The sequence below is a fragment of the Carassius gibelio genome, chromosome A19 (assembly GCF_023724105.1).
Source record: "Carassius gibelio isolate Cgi1373 ecotype wild population from Czech Republic chromosome A19, carGib1.2-hapl.c, whole genome shotgun sequence".
NCBI lineage: Eukaryota > Metazoa > Chordata > Actinopteri > Cypriniformes > Cyprinidae > Carassius > Carassius gibelio.
In genome coordinates, this window is record NC_068389.1 from 7,211,336 (window position 1) to 7,226,740 (window position 15,405).

A 15,405-nucleotide genomic window follows, 5' to 3' on the forward strand; every position below is an offset into this window, starting at 1 on the left:
GAAGCCTATGATCCGCATACAGGTAGAATCAGGCACATTCAGCTGGGAAAATGATGTCTGTCAACACTTGAGTTAACCAAGCAGCACAGTACTTCATGGTGGATGGAGTCTGGGCATTCTAAGGCTGATGACACATGGGGCAACTTCTTAAGCAATTTTCCCAGGCAACTTTTTTTTTTGTTTGTTTGTTTTGTTTTTATTTGTTTTGCAAAATTGCTTGGGCACTTTTTTTAGGCATTGAGTTTGGGTAACAAATTTCTATCTGGATACTTTTGCATTCTGCTATTAATTACTTCATTTGTTTTTCTTTCATTAAATATAGTGTACTGTAGACTTTGTTGCTGAGTTTAATATATTGCATTCAATCAACTGGCAAAAATACATCAGATCTGCAAAAATGTTAATTTCATTTTATTGATTGATTGATTGAATCTAAAAACTGACAAATCTATTAAAAATGGCTCTTTATTTTCCCCCACAGAAATGAATGGGTGAATATGTTGTTGACATGTTAAGCTGCTCAACCAGATCTAATTAGTTTACACTGTTGAAGATTAAACCTAAATATGGCTTACTTAGTCTCTTTTATTAATCTCATGTTTAACTAGGTTACTAAAAAATATTTTTTGGCTCTTTTTAGGTCATCCCGATTCATCTGATGAGTGAAAGCGCAGCATCAGGATCAACATGTGAGAAATACACTTAAACTGAACCCATGACTGTTTTTATAAATGGGAACAAGAGGCACATTGAGGAGGCAGTATCAGGGCAATCTCTGTTACCAACAGATTCCACATAACTGTGAGAGACAATTACTGATGACAGAAGCTAAAAAACAAGGGTTGTCTCTAGGGGTATTGATTATCAACACTTATAAGTGTAGGACTAAACGTAAATTGTGATTACGGTTCTCAACAGAGCGTCAGCTAATGAGAAACTTGTAATGGCAGTCACAAGTTTCTTCTTTTTACATTTTCTTGCTCATCATGGATGAGTAAATAACTCCTTTCAGAGTTTAATTGCTATGTAAGAATTTCTCTAAATCAACCGCTGTGCCTCTAAAGTACTTCAGAAAATGATTATTTGGAATTTTCATAATGGAATAAGTGTTTATGTAACATTTTTAAAGATTATAAGGTGTTAGGTTCTCTTTGATAATTGAATTTTGGGCTCTATACGTGGTGGGAATGTATGGATTGGAGAAATCTTGTCTAATGTCCTTCTTCTGTTTGAAGACATTTTTCCAGATGAATGTCTTTATATTTTCATTTGCTGCTACACAGAACATCTTCCCATCAGAGATGGCATGTGATATGGTGGTTTTTATATTATATCTGAAAATATTTGATGAAAATGGCAATGTTCGAAGTTCTCTTGAAGTTTTTGGAGGCACTGGTGAAGTTATTTTTAGTGTTCCCTAGGGCAGGCAGACAATTTCCTCCATCAATAACTTCAATTTCCTTTGGATTTGATTAATCCCCTTTATCTCCAAGAGAAGCACAAGTCTAAACAACTGCAAATGGTCTTGAGATGAGATTATATAGCATATTAATGTATGGTGTAACTTAAATATAGGTTCTGTTCTGTGATAAAATCACTGGCTGTCTGTCTCTGACAATTGCCTGAATAAGAAGTAAAAGTTTTCATAAGTTCAACCAAGTGCTAGTGTTTTGCTTGTCATAGTATTCTTGTATTTTGAATATTTATGGTAACTATGCTTGTAAAGTCACACAGACACACTTTGGTGTGCCTTGCAATAAATCATACATTGGAAAATTAAAACCAATTACATTTCTTATACTTAAAAACAAGTTTATGCCAGATTATTGTTAGTGCAAAAAAATAAAAAATAAATAAAAAAATCGAATTATCCATATCCATTTTTTTTATACAAATTAGAAACTGATCTTCACATTACAGAGTTTAAAATATTAAAGAGACCAAAATATAATACTGATAAAGACTGCAAGAAACACTTACAGAATTTCTTTTTGAAGCCATTCATCAATCCATTTTCCAAACTTCTTTTCCACGAAAAGTTACAGTTTTTTTAATTGTTCTCAAAAATAAATTACAATGCTGCTGTTTTAAACATGATACACTGTGAAACAAAATTAATTCATCACAGAGCAACCTAACACCTTATAATCTTAAAAAGTGTTACATAAACATTTATTCCATTATGAAAATTCCAAATAATCATTTTCTGAAGTACTTTAGAGGCACAGCGGTTGATTTAGAGAAATTCGTACATAGGAATTAAACTCTGAAAGGAGTTATTTACTCATCCATGATGAGCAAGAAAATGTAAAAAGAACAAACTTGTGACTGCCATTACAAGTTTCTCATTAGCTGAGAACCGTAATCACAATTTACGTTTAGTCCTACACTTATAAGTGTTGATAATCAATACCCCTAGAGACAACCCTTGTTTTTTAGCTTCTGTCATCAGTAGTTGTCTCTCACAGTTATGTGGAATCTGTTGACAGAGATCGCCCTGATACTGCCTTCTCAATGTGCCTAATAATTAATTAAACTACAGAATTCAGTATCAAATGAGTTGGTTTAACATGATTTTTATGTAGTATTTATTTTAATTTTTTATAATCTGTAACTCAATGCCCCTGTATCCTGGATAAAATCAATGACTTTTGTTCCAGCTAGTATGACCTTCTCATTGTGGATGTGTCTCAGTGCTGTGACACTGATCTAGTGAAAGGCATCATTATTAATGTGGCATCAGGCACTAGATCATTAAACATGCACTGCTGGGTTGATGAATTTTCCTGAACATAAAATAAATGAAGCAAAGCTGCGGTCTGAACCTACATATCACGGACAACACTTATTAATGGGCGGCCCCTAACCGCACACTGAGTCTGGATGTGTGATGTGTCGTGATGTGCTCTTAATCAAAACCAATCGCTTTAATGAAGTACTTAGGGTGTATGCAAGACAGTTTCTTAGATTTAATTTGTGCTAAACTAGCTGCCAGACGTGCGGTCTTCCGGTTCACAAAGCTGTTGTTGCCTACAAATGCACTGAAAAGAGAAGCAAACAGTCTACATTATAATAAGATGTCTGTGACATAAGAAAAATGCATGATAAGAGAGTACAACAACAAAGAGTTCATAACCTGCCCTATCAAAATTCTTTCATTTAAAAAACTTTCATTTATAAATCAACAAAACAAAGATCATTAGTATATATATTCACATAGCTAGAAATATGAGATTGTTAATATTTACTAATGAACTTCAATACAAATGTGACACTAGAGCACAAAACCAGTCTTACAGTAAGTCGCTGGCGTATATTTGTAGCAATAGACAAAAAATTTAAAGTCAGAGTCAAAATGATTGATATTTCTTCTATGACAAAAATCATTAGAATATTAAGTAAATATCATGTTCCATGAAGATATTTAGTAAATTTCCCTCAGTAAATATATCAAAACTTAATCTTTGATTAGGTCAGTAATATGCATTTCTAAGAATTCATTTGGACAACTTCGAAGGTGATTTTCTCTGTATTTATTTATTTTATTTTTTCCAATAATCGTATCTCTGAGAAATATTATCCGATCCTAATAAAACATACATCAATGTAAAGCTTATTTATTCAGCTTTCATATGATGTATAACTCTCAATTTTGAAAAATTGACACTTAAGACTGGTTTTGTGGTACAGGGTCACAAATAAGCAGAAAACCAAAATATGTAAAATGGTTATACAAAATCAATAAATCAAGTGTTCAGGTCTGTCAGTTGACCCGTAACCCTCTCACACTGACCCCAGGTCATGGGTCATTCTTATTGCTGAGCCCCAACCACCCAGTACAATCTGGCAACTGCATAGAAACACTACAAAACAACCCACAACAGCCAGAGTGCTGTTTCTGCTTGACAATGTTAAGATAAACTGCACACAGGAGTCAAGTGATGCTTCTGGTTGATCTCCTTATATCTCCTTATCGTTTTCCATAACTTTCACAAAGCCCCGGGAGCATTTAAAGTTAAGACTGCCATATATATGGTCGGATCTATGCATGGATCTAAATAAATCTTCTTCTTTTTGTTTTATGATGTTTTGTTTCATTAGTATTCCAAGCTGCTGATGTTCTTTGCAGACAATGCATTATTACGATGGTACTGAGCCAACGTATGAAGCACTTTAACACAACAAACTAGTGCATTAGAGAATAATATGGAAGAGTAACACTGTTATTGTTTCTAATGAAATCACTTTCTTTTTTCTCTCTCCATTAAGTGTCTGCTGCTTTCCCATGTTTAGTGCCATATGCACTTAAACACAAAAGGTCAATTGCACATTATTAAGAATTATAAACAAACTTCAGATGCTAAGTCCACATTTAAAAGATAAGGACCCTTACGTTTTTAAACATAGTTAATTTCCTATATAGCAAAATTAATTACAATTCATATTGACAGAAGAAAATCTGTGTTGACCATGAGGCATGCGCAGAATTATTTGATGGAAACTTGTTCATCACCAAGCCCACATTGTGAGTAATTGGCTTCTCATGAAGGAAACCAAAAGAATCCCAAAGGAAGTTGATGGACTCACTTCACTGTATTACAACAGCATCAGCACAGCAGAATATTATCAGTGTAATTAATTAGTTGCCCTGCTGACCACTTATTAAAAGCTTGACAGTGGGCTGGGAATACAAGAACATGTGAATGCTGATGAAGCATTGGAATAATTGCTGCTTTTATAAGAGCTGTTTTTATATATGTGAAGGAGAGAATATGCTGTTGCCCTTCTGTTTCTGAAGATTATTTTCTGTGAAGTAATGTACTTTCACCTCTTTAAGAGATGACGGGAGGTACCTCTGAACCACTTAACAAAGCTGAAACTCTGGATGCATGTGTAATAAGCAAATTATATAATAATAATAATCCTTTCATGACATTAAATTAAATGTACAGTACTGCTGTGTAGTTTTTATTTTCATCATATGACCACCGTGAGAAGAGTTGTAGAACGGGTTCTTGTAGAATAATGTGCATTAGGCTATAAAAGATGCTGTGATGAACACTTGCTCATACAATATGTATATGGGCTGAAGAGATAATCAGAAAAATAAATTCTGACAGCATTTATGCATCCTCATCTCACTTCAAAACTTGTATGTGGGAAACAATTGAGTATATTTTGAAGCATGCTGCTAACAAACAGTTTTGGTGGGTATTGGCTTCCATTTGATTCCATTCCATAAGGGCTTTTCATACTGTGCTTAACCATCATTAATATTCATATATTAATAATCATACTCTAGATTTAATACTGTCACATGGAATTGATGTTGATGGTGTTTAAATTATCCAGCCAAGCGATGATATCACAGATCATTTTCTAGTCTCGTGTAAACTTCATATAGCTAAAACTATCAATTCTACTCCATTCGACTACCATCACTTGTACCACAAAAGACTGCTTTGTAAGTAATCTTCCTGATTTATCTTGATTCCTTAGCCCATCCAAAAACTCGGAACAACTTGATGATTTAACAAAAAATATGGACTCTCTCTTTTCTAGCATTTTAAATACGGTTGGTTCTTACGCTTAGAAGATTAAGGAAAACAGTCTGACACCACGGTATAATGAGCACACTCGCACCCTAAAGAGAGCAGCCCGAAAAATGGAGCGCAGCTGGAGGAAAACAAAACTAGAAGTATTTTGTATTGCTTTGTGGGAAAGTAAACTATCCTAAAGAAAAACCATTCAGCCATCAGCTACAGTGCAAGTTTTATTTGTATACCGCTTTTTACGATACAAATCATTGCAAAGCATCTTTACAGAAAATTAAGTTTCTACAATATTTAGTAGTAGCTTATAAGTGGTGATCAATTTATGTCCATATAACAGGAATTTTCAAATCCTCCTCTGACTATTATTCATTCATCATTGTCAGTAGGATATTTTCTCAAAACCTTCAATATGCCTGTTATTAAGCCTCTCATCAAAAAAATAAAAATAAAACACATCTAGACCCCAAAGAACTAGTTAATTACAGACCGATCTCAAATCTTTCTTTTCAGTTCAAGATATTAGAAAAGGTGGTATCCTCACAATTATACCCCTTCTTAGAGAGAAATGCTATCTGCCTGCAACTGGATCTTAGTGCTGCATTCAAAACTATTGCCCACAACATTTTCTTGAATAGACTAGAAAACTTTGCTGGCATTAATGGAAGTGCATTAGCATGGTACAATGGCAAATCGTACTTATCCTACCACCATCAATGCATTGCAGTGAATGTGAATGAAGAGGTATCATATTAATCACAAGTACAGTATGGAGTACCTCAAGGCTCAGTAGAAGGACTGTTACTTTTCACACTTTAAACATTACCCTTGGTAGATATCATCAGGAAACACAGTGTAAGCTGTTATGTGGATTATACTCAACTTAATATTTTTTCGTGGCCCAGAGAAACATACAAATTTGAAAAGTTAATGGTTTACATAGTCGATATAAAAACCTGGATGAGTCATTTCTTACTGCTAAATTCTGACAAAAAAAAAACAAGTTTTAATTATAATAAGCATGTAATTAATGCTAAAAACTCTGCATGTGATGAACTAGAACACGGTCTTAGACTTGATGGCTGTTCTGTCAATTCTTCTTCACACTTTGTATGGCCTATGATCTCAATGTCAAATGCAGAAATGTTAATTCATGACTTCATGACCTCAAGGTTAGATTATTGTAATGCTTTATTGGGTGGTTGTTCTGCATGCTTTATAAACAAACTCCAGCTGGTGGACAACTTGAGTATCTAGTGGACTGGGAAGGATACGGTCCAGGGGAATGCTCATGGGTCCCACGCAATGACATCCTGGATCCGAACCTACTAGACGCTTTCCACTCCAATCACCCTGAAAGACTGGCTCCACAAGGTAGAGGACGTCCACCACATTGACTGGGTCCCTCAGGAGCGGGCCATGGGGAGAGGGACACTGTAACAGACATGCCAGGCTCTAACACCAACCTATCACAGTGTGCATCCTCACCGGAATACTAATCACACACACCTGCTCATCATCCACCTGCAATCAACCCACTCCCATAAAAACTACACACACTCACTCAGTCACCGTCTGGTCTCATTCGCAACAAGGTCTATACTTACCTGCTTACTCTAAGGACTAACCCATTACTCCGCTTACCTCTCTCTAGTGTCTCCCAGTCTCCATCGTGTGCCTGTTTATGTCCTCTACCTCCAGCATCCTGTGTTCACGTTCTCCAGATCCCTTCTACTCTCCAGCACTAGACCCTCACTGAAATCAATGATTAACTGCTTTTTTGCATTATTGACACACTGTTGTCCTATGTAATGCTGTTCAGTTTCTTTATCACAATCTGTATTGTTAAAAGCGCTAAATAAAGGTGACTTGACTTAACCCTGGGTTACTGTTGTTCTAAGCCCCTCATATAGCTATGTTTCACACTTGTAATTCAGAATTATTAGCTTTTTACTCACTGCTCCATATTTATTTATTGTTTATTCTGTCACCATTTTACTCACCTTTAAGTTGTTCCACTTTAACTTGTATGAGCATCTTTCTTCTGCTGAATGTGGACACTCATGGGAACCAGCAACTGTTTGATTACCAACATTCTTCAAAATATGTTTATGTAAACAGAAGAAAGACAACTGGACAACTTAAGGATGGGTAAATGCATGATTAATTGTTAACACTTTCTAAATAGCTTCTATTAAGTGTGACAAAACAACTTCATAGTCATGGATATTTACAATAGACAGACAGTTTAGGTATTTGGAAACTGATAGAGTATCAGATAATCATATTCAGAAGCATAAATAATAGAAGGAAATTGGTTGGAACCATTTGCTATGATCGATTTCACTGTAATTAGCGTGTGTCCGTTTTCTCAAGACTGGAGCTCTCATGTGTCCTTAAGGTCTGCAGAGGATTCATCAGACCCTCGTGAAAGAACATCTCAGTACACCACCACTTAATGCAAACTGATAAAGCCTGCAGGCAAAATCCAGACAGTGAAGGTGACTCACAAGTAATCCAGTGTAACTCCAGTCAGCTGACTGAAGATGAGGAGGAGGAGTGGAAATAGGGACTTTCCTTTTTCTGCATTCTGAGAAACGATTGAGGACTTATGTTTTGATCTCCATGGAAATCATGTTGTCCTTTTTAGAGGACATCTGTTTGGATTGCATGCCACAAAATTACAAATTTTACAGAATAGTTTTTGGCACATCCCATTCTCGGCTTAAAAAATGGCTGACATCACAATTGAGCAAATGGTATTGAATAAGACTGAATCAGAAGGTCTGTTGTTGTATAATTGTCTTGTACTGGGTAGTTTTGTTCATTTATTCAGAAAATGCTTTGAGCTAGAGCTTTGACATTTTGTTGTAAAAAACCTTTGACGTCAGCAGCCATTAGCCATGACAGAGAAATGTATAATTTTAGATTATAATAACACTCATGAAAGCCAGTGTTACTTTAAAAACACCAAGACCTGGTTATTTTATTGAAGGGATGTTTTAATTGTAAAAGTGAAATAAAAAAGCTCTGTAATGTGATTAGATTAAAAAAATGCATTCACAATGCAGTCATATAGCAATAAGATTAAACTCAACACGAAATATCCTTGCATAACTGTTACATCAAGAGAAAAAAAAAATTGTAATAATGCTACTTAATAGGTCAGATATGTCTCAGAAATAACTTTTTTGTAACTTTTAACTTGAGATTATCTCAGAACCACAAAAAACTAAATTACACTTGTACAGACATGTGAGTGCTGTTCTGTATTAATTTGAACACTTTCGTGAGCATTCTTCTACTGAGCATTAAATTACAAACACCTTTTTCAAAATTGTTTTATTGCAGATGATGAATAAAAAAATAAATGCTTCTTGCAGTACCTTAAATTTCTTAATCCCGAGAAAGCAATTGCTTTACCACTATTTTGCCTTTAGCTAGACATTTCATTCTTTAGGATTCAGGAAATGTAGCTGGGCTAATGAAAATGTCTGTTAAATGGTGAGTGTGGAAGGACGAAATGTGTGTTGCTGTAATTGGTTTTCTGAAACTCAAGACACAAACATGCCACAGTAAAAAGCAGTGTTGGCACATGTGAGCGAATCTCTTGGAAGACACTTTCATCCATTGCATTCAGGGAAAACTATATTTTTTAAAACTGTACTTACAGATAATATCATATTAGTGAAATAAAAAGCCACTTAAATGTACATATAGAAAATTCCCTTTCATTACTATTTCTAAACACACTTGAGTAATATATATATATATATATATATATATATATATATATATATATATATATATATATATATATATATATATATATATATATATCAAATTAAAAGTTTTATTTTAATGTACATTTTAAATCCTTGGGTCATAATACACTTTTGTCGTGCTTAAAAAGGGTGCACTTAGTTTGATTAGTTGACTAACATACTAAAGTACTGTTTAACTACCAAAGCCCCTTTCACACTGCACGTCTGACCCGCAATATTTCCAGAACATTGCTGGGTCGCCTTCTGTGTGAAAGCAACCAAGTCCCGGGATTGGTTAACGAATTGAATGGGACAAGCGCTGTGTGAACAAAAGCCAGATCTAATTCCGTGTGGAAGTGATGACGCGCGTTATCGCGTGACTCTTTTACCGGCTGTTTTGAAGGAAGATCAAAGTTCGCGACTAAAACATATGTGCAAACTGTAATGAAGCAGAGATCAGTTAGTTCCTCACTTTCCGCGCTGACGCAGAGATCGTTTGCTTGCTTCAGTTAAAGTATAACGTGCCAAGCGTTTTCGACTCGTACATTACACGTCACGCGCTGATGTCACGTGTCGTTACGGGATCTTCAAGGGTTGTGTGTGAAAGCACGCACATATACCGGGTCATCACTGGCAGTGTGAAAGTGAAAAATCTAGCGACCAGGGATGTTCCGGCAAGATGGCGGGCTGAACACACGCGCCCTCACTAAGCGGCCTAGATATCTCCCGTTTTCTATTACGAAAATAAGCTTGTTTCTCAATTACACCTACCCAGAGTGACTTTAAAGATTTGGTGTTATTGTTGTTGACCTAGAAAATGCGAAAATCTCACCAAACAACTCATCCCAAGATTATTATTCCTTCGGACCATCGCGTGGCTCAAACTGCAGCTTCAGAGATGGAAACAACAACTGATTCATTAGAGAAACGCCGTGATTCCTCTCACTTTACACCCACTAAAGTACATATGTCGAAAAAGCTAAAACCTCAAGAAGAGGACATCACCAACGCTACTCTGCTGCAAGCCATTACTTCCCTAACTGCTCGCTTCGATTCACAAGATGAAAAGTTAGAAGAATTGGTGAATCAAATGCGAAACAATTGCATCATGATTGCAGAGATTTCCAAAGCGGTTGAATTTAACTCGGCTGAAATTAAAGACTGCAAAGAAAAGTGCAAAGAGTTGAGCAAATCGGTCATGGGTTTAACCACCGCACACAATGACTTGGAAAACAGAACTTCTGATCTTGAACGATATAAAAGAAGATGGAATCTTCGGATTAATGGCATGAAGGAGAAGTCTGAAGAGGATCCCCGCAGGGAAGTGATTGACCTGATTGCCGAAATTGCTCCGCACTTGATACAGAAGTTAGACGATATTATTGACACTGTGCACCGGATCGGTAAGAAAGAATCAGGAAGACCAAGACAGATGATTGTCCAATTCGCAATGCGGAAATACAGGGACGAAATTTGGAAATCAACGAAAAACTCATCTGTTTGCCTTAACCGGGGAGTCAGATTTGTGGAAGACTTCACGAAGGAAGACCATAACGCTCGTGCCGTTCTGTGGCCGCTGATTGCTCAAGCACGTAAAGAAGGAAAAAAAGCGTATTACAGAGGTCCGTTTGGTTACATTGAAGGACGACGCATTGACCCAACGAAATCCTTCACTTGAACTTTTTACGGGTAGGATGGTGTGAGATGTGATATTTTGGAAAAATGCTAGGTTGCGAAATGTGTACTCGGTTAATTGTCATCCATTTAGTACATATCTGATTCGAGTTCGCAATCTGTGTCTTTTTTTTCTATTTTTTATTTTTATTTGTTCTTCGTATGTTTCCAGTTAAGTTACCGTTTTCATTACTCTCTTTAAATGTTCGGGGCATTCAAAATAAGGTCAAAAGAAAGGCTATGTTTTTATTTTGTAAAGGAACTGGTTCGCATTGTATTTTTTTGCAAGAGACGCACTCTACTGTAACTGATGTTGCTTTTTGGTCGAATCAATGGGGAGATAAAATGCTATTAAGCCACGGATCCTCCCACTCTGCTGGGACTGCGATTTTATTTAACAACTGTCCAGGTAAAGTGATTTCTGTTAAAACTGATTCTAATGGACATTGGGTTGCAATTGTTCTGGATATTGAATCTATCTTTTTTATTTTGGTCAATGTTTATGGTCATAATAATGCAAAACAAAATCAACAGCTTTTTGCTGAGGTCTCTTCTTTAATTTGTAATTTTAAGAGGTTATTCCCAACAGATAATATTGTTATAGGTGGAGACTTTAATGTTACACCAGATGAAACTCTTGACAGGCATCCACCTAAAAGTAGTTCATCTCAACCGAACTCTATGATTACTCACTTTTGCAACAATCTTAAAGTATTGGATGTATGGAGACATCTTAACCCTAACATCAATAAATTTTCCTGGTTTAGACCTAATGCCTCTAGCAAATCGAGGATCGATTATTGGTTAATCTCAGATAATTTGTTACATTTTGTGAAGGATTGCTCTATTTCACCAACACCTCTAACAGATCATTGCACTATTGTCTTGGTTGTTGAGCCAAAGAGTAAGATTTCATATAAAAAGGGGTATTGGAAATTTAATTCTGATTTGCTTGAAAATGCAGGATTTTGTGCAAAGATTAAAGATTTAATTAAAGTAATTGAGAATAGTAATGATTTCAGTTCTCATAAAGCCAGATGGGAATTTCTTAAATTTAAAATTTGTGAATTTTCTATAAGCTATAGTAAAATGCTTGCCAAATTAAGAAGACAACATGAATACAAACTTATATCTGAAATTAATAAGTACTGTAGCAAAAATGCATTAAGTAGCATTGAAAAAAGTAATTTTATTTCTCTTCAGACACCCTTGGATAACTTGTATATCAAGAAAGCTAAAGGTGCATACATTCGCTCAAAGGCCAAGTGGATAGAGGAGGGTGAGAAAAGCACGTCCTATTTTTGTAGATTAGAAAAAAGAAGACAGTCTTAAAACAATATTATTTCCCTAATGGTGAATAATACTGAAAGTACTGATCCTACAATAATAAGTAAAGAAGTTCATAATTTCTACAGTGATTTATATTTATCAAATTTTTCTCCAAAAGAATGTGATGACTTCTTTGAAAAAATTTGTAATTTTATTCCTAGGATTGACAATGAATTAAGAGATCTTTGTGATGCACAATTAGGTATGGAGGAACTCGATCTAGCAGTTCAGAAACTTAAGTCAAACAAATCCCCTGGTCCCGAAGGCCTTACAGGAAATTTTTATAAATTTTTTTGGAAGGATTTGAAAATGTTATTATTTAATGCTCTTACTGAATCTATTGAAGATGGATTTTTGTGCCCCACAATGAGTCAAGGCTTGATCATTTTAATTCCCAAACCAGATAAAGATCATAGATATTTAGATAATCTCCGCCCAATCACCTTGCTTAACAATGATTATAAAATTTTTACACACGTTCTTGTCAATAGACTGAAAGAGGGCCTTAATGGGGTAATTAATGAGGTTCAATCGGGTTTCCTTAAAGGTAGATCTATTCACAATAATGTAAGACTAGTAATGGATATGGTTGAATACAATCATTTGATAAAGGATGATGGATATATTCTTTTCTTAGAATTCAAGAAAGCCTTCGACACATTAGAACATAGGTTTTTATTTAAAGCTTTAGAGCTCTTTGGTTTTGGTGAGCATTTTCTCAATATTATTAAAATTATTTATAAAGATATGAACAGCTCCATTTCTCTTCCTTACGGTACTTCACAAAGATTTTCTATTAGTCGTGGAATAAGACAGGGCTGCCCTCTATCCCCTCTTTTATTTATTTTGGCTGCAGACATGTTGTCTACTTTAGTTATTCATGATCGAACGGTACAGAAATTAAATGTATTTGATAAAAGTATAGCAATCAGTCAATTGGCAGATGATACTACGTTATTCTTAAAAAACAAGGATCAAATTCATCTGGCTATTTCATTAGTTAATACCTTTGCTAAGGCATCAGGACTCCAGCTAAATTTAAGCAAATGTGAACTCTTTGCCCTTCATCAGAGTGATATCACTTGTCTGAATAATATTCCGGTAAAAAATAAGGTAAAATATTTAGGCATTACAATTACCAAAGATCAGAAAATTTGTACGAAAGATAATTTTGAAAATAATCTACAAAAAGCAAACTGAATCTTAAATTGCTGGTTACAAAGAGATCTTTCAATTGTTGGTCAAATTTTATTAACCAAAATCGAATACTTATCCAGATTGATTTATCCAGCTCTTTCTTTAGCTCCCCCCACAAATTTTATTAAAACTTGTTCCCGGAAAATGTATAATTTTATTTGGAGACAAAAAGCTCATTATATTAACAAAGTTGACATTGTTAAATCTTATGAACAAGGCGGTTTGAATGTGATTAAATTTGAAAATATGAATATTTTGCTAAAACTCAAATGGCTAAAAATGTTTGTCTGTAATGAAGATAGTTTTTGGTTTACAATTCCCTCAGCTTTGTTTCAAGAATTTGGTGGAATTCAATTTTTGCTCAATTGTGATTTTGATTTATCGAAACTCCCGGTGAAACTATCAACATTCCATCAACAGGTTCTCTTATATTGGAAATTGGCATATAAACACAATTTTACACCTCATACTGTTTCTATCTGGAACAACAAATATATACTGCACAGGAACAAATCTTTATGCTTTAAGAATTGGCTAAGCAGAAGTTTATGGTCGGTGAAGGATCTAATGGATGAAAAGGGTAACCTCTTAGACTATAATGCTTTTACATTGAAGCATGGATTTACCTGTCACCCGAAGGAGTTTTTCACTGTCATTAATGCAATACCTTCTGGATTAAAAATGTTGATGAGATGCTCCCTTTCTTATGCTAAAGTTAAACCAGCTCTTCCTACTTTATTCATTGGAGATATTAATTTTAAAAGTGTTCATTGTACTAACAAGTATTTAAGACAGATCGTCTTAATAACATGTTATCCCTGTCAAATTAAAAGAAACAAGATAGATAACATGTTTAGTAAGAATACTGTAAAATATCTTAGAACAGCTTATTTACATTTTCCTATTCCCCCTAAAGCAAAAGAAATGCATTTCAAAATTTTTAATGAGATTTATCCATCTAATAAATTCTTAAATCAAAAATTTAAAATAGATACTGTCCCCTGTTCCTTCTGTAATATCCATTCTGAAGACACTGACCATATCTTCTTTACATGTAATTTTTCCAAAGTCTTCTGGATATCATTTCAGAACTGGTTGATAGAAAAAGAGGTGGTTGTTGATGGTTTTGCTTTTACTTTACAACATATCTTATTTGGTATTCCCAAAGATTGCTATGTTAACTTTTATTTGATTAATAACATTGTAATAATGGCAAAATATTTCATTCATAAATGTAGATTCTTTAAGTCCCTTCCATTATTTGTGGTGTTTAAAAAAGAACTAAAGTGTTATTCTAAAGCCCTTGAGAGAATGAAAGGTGGGAGTGCGTTGAAGCTGCTTGATCTTTTGATTTCATATGATTTGGTGTGATTTTGTCCCTAAATTTAATTTAATTTAATTAGTTTCTATTTATTTATTTTATTTATCTGACTAAGTAAGTTGTAAGATATGATATAGCCTTTTTTTTTATTTTTTTATCCTTTGTTAGTAATTTTTTGGTTAAATTGTGTTGAGCCTATCATTCGATATCTTTATGTCCTGTAGAAGGAATGCAGTTGCCTTGGTTGTATGTATAATTTTGTATTCAATAAAAAAAATAAAATAATAAAAAAAAATATATATATATATATAATATTTATAAACATAAAAAAAAAAAAAAAAAAATCTAGCGACCAGGGAACAATTGCAGGAACACTTTACCCCTGTATTTGCCGGAATGGCAGTGTGAAAGGGGCTTTAGGCTAATAGCCTATTTAAAGTTAATATATTTTAAATTCACTAAATTCCAACTTTATCATTTTAAATATGTAACCACAAATATATTTAAATACATGACAATACATGACAAATTATGTTAAAGTATATTTTAGTTTATTATAAATGCTTGT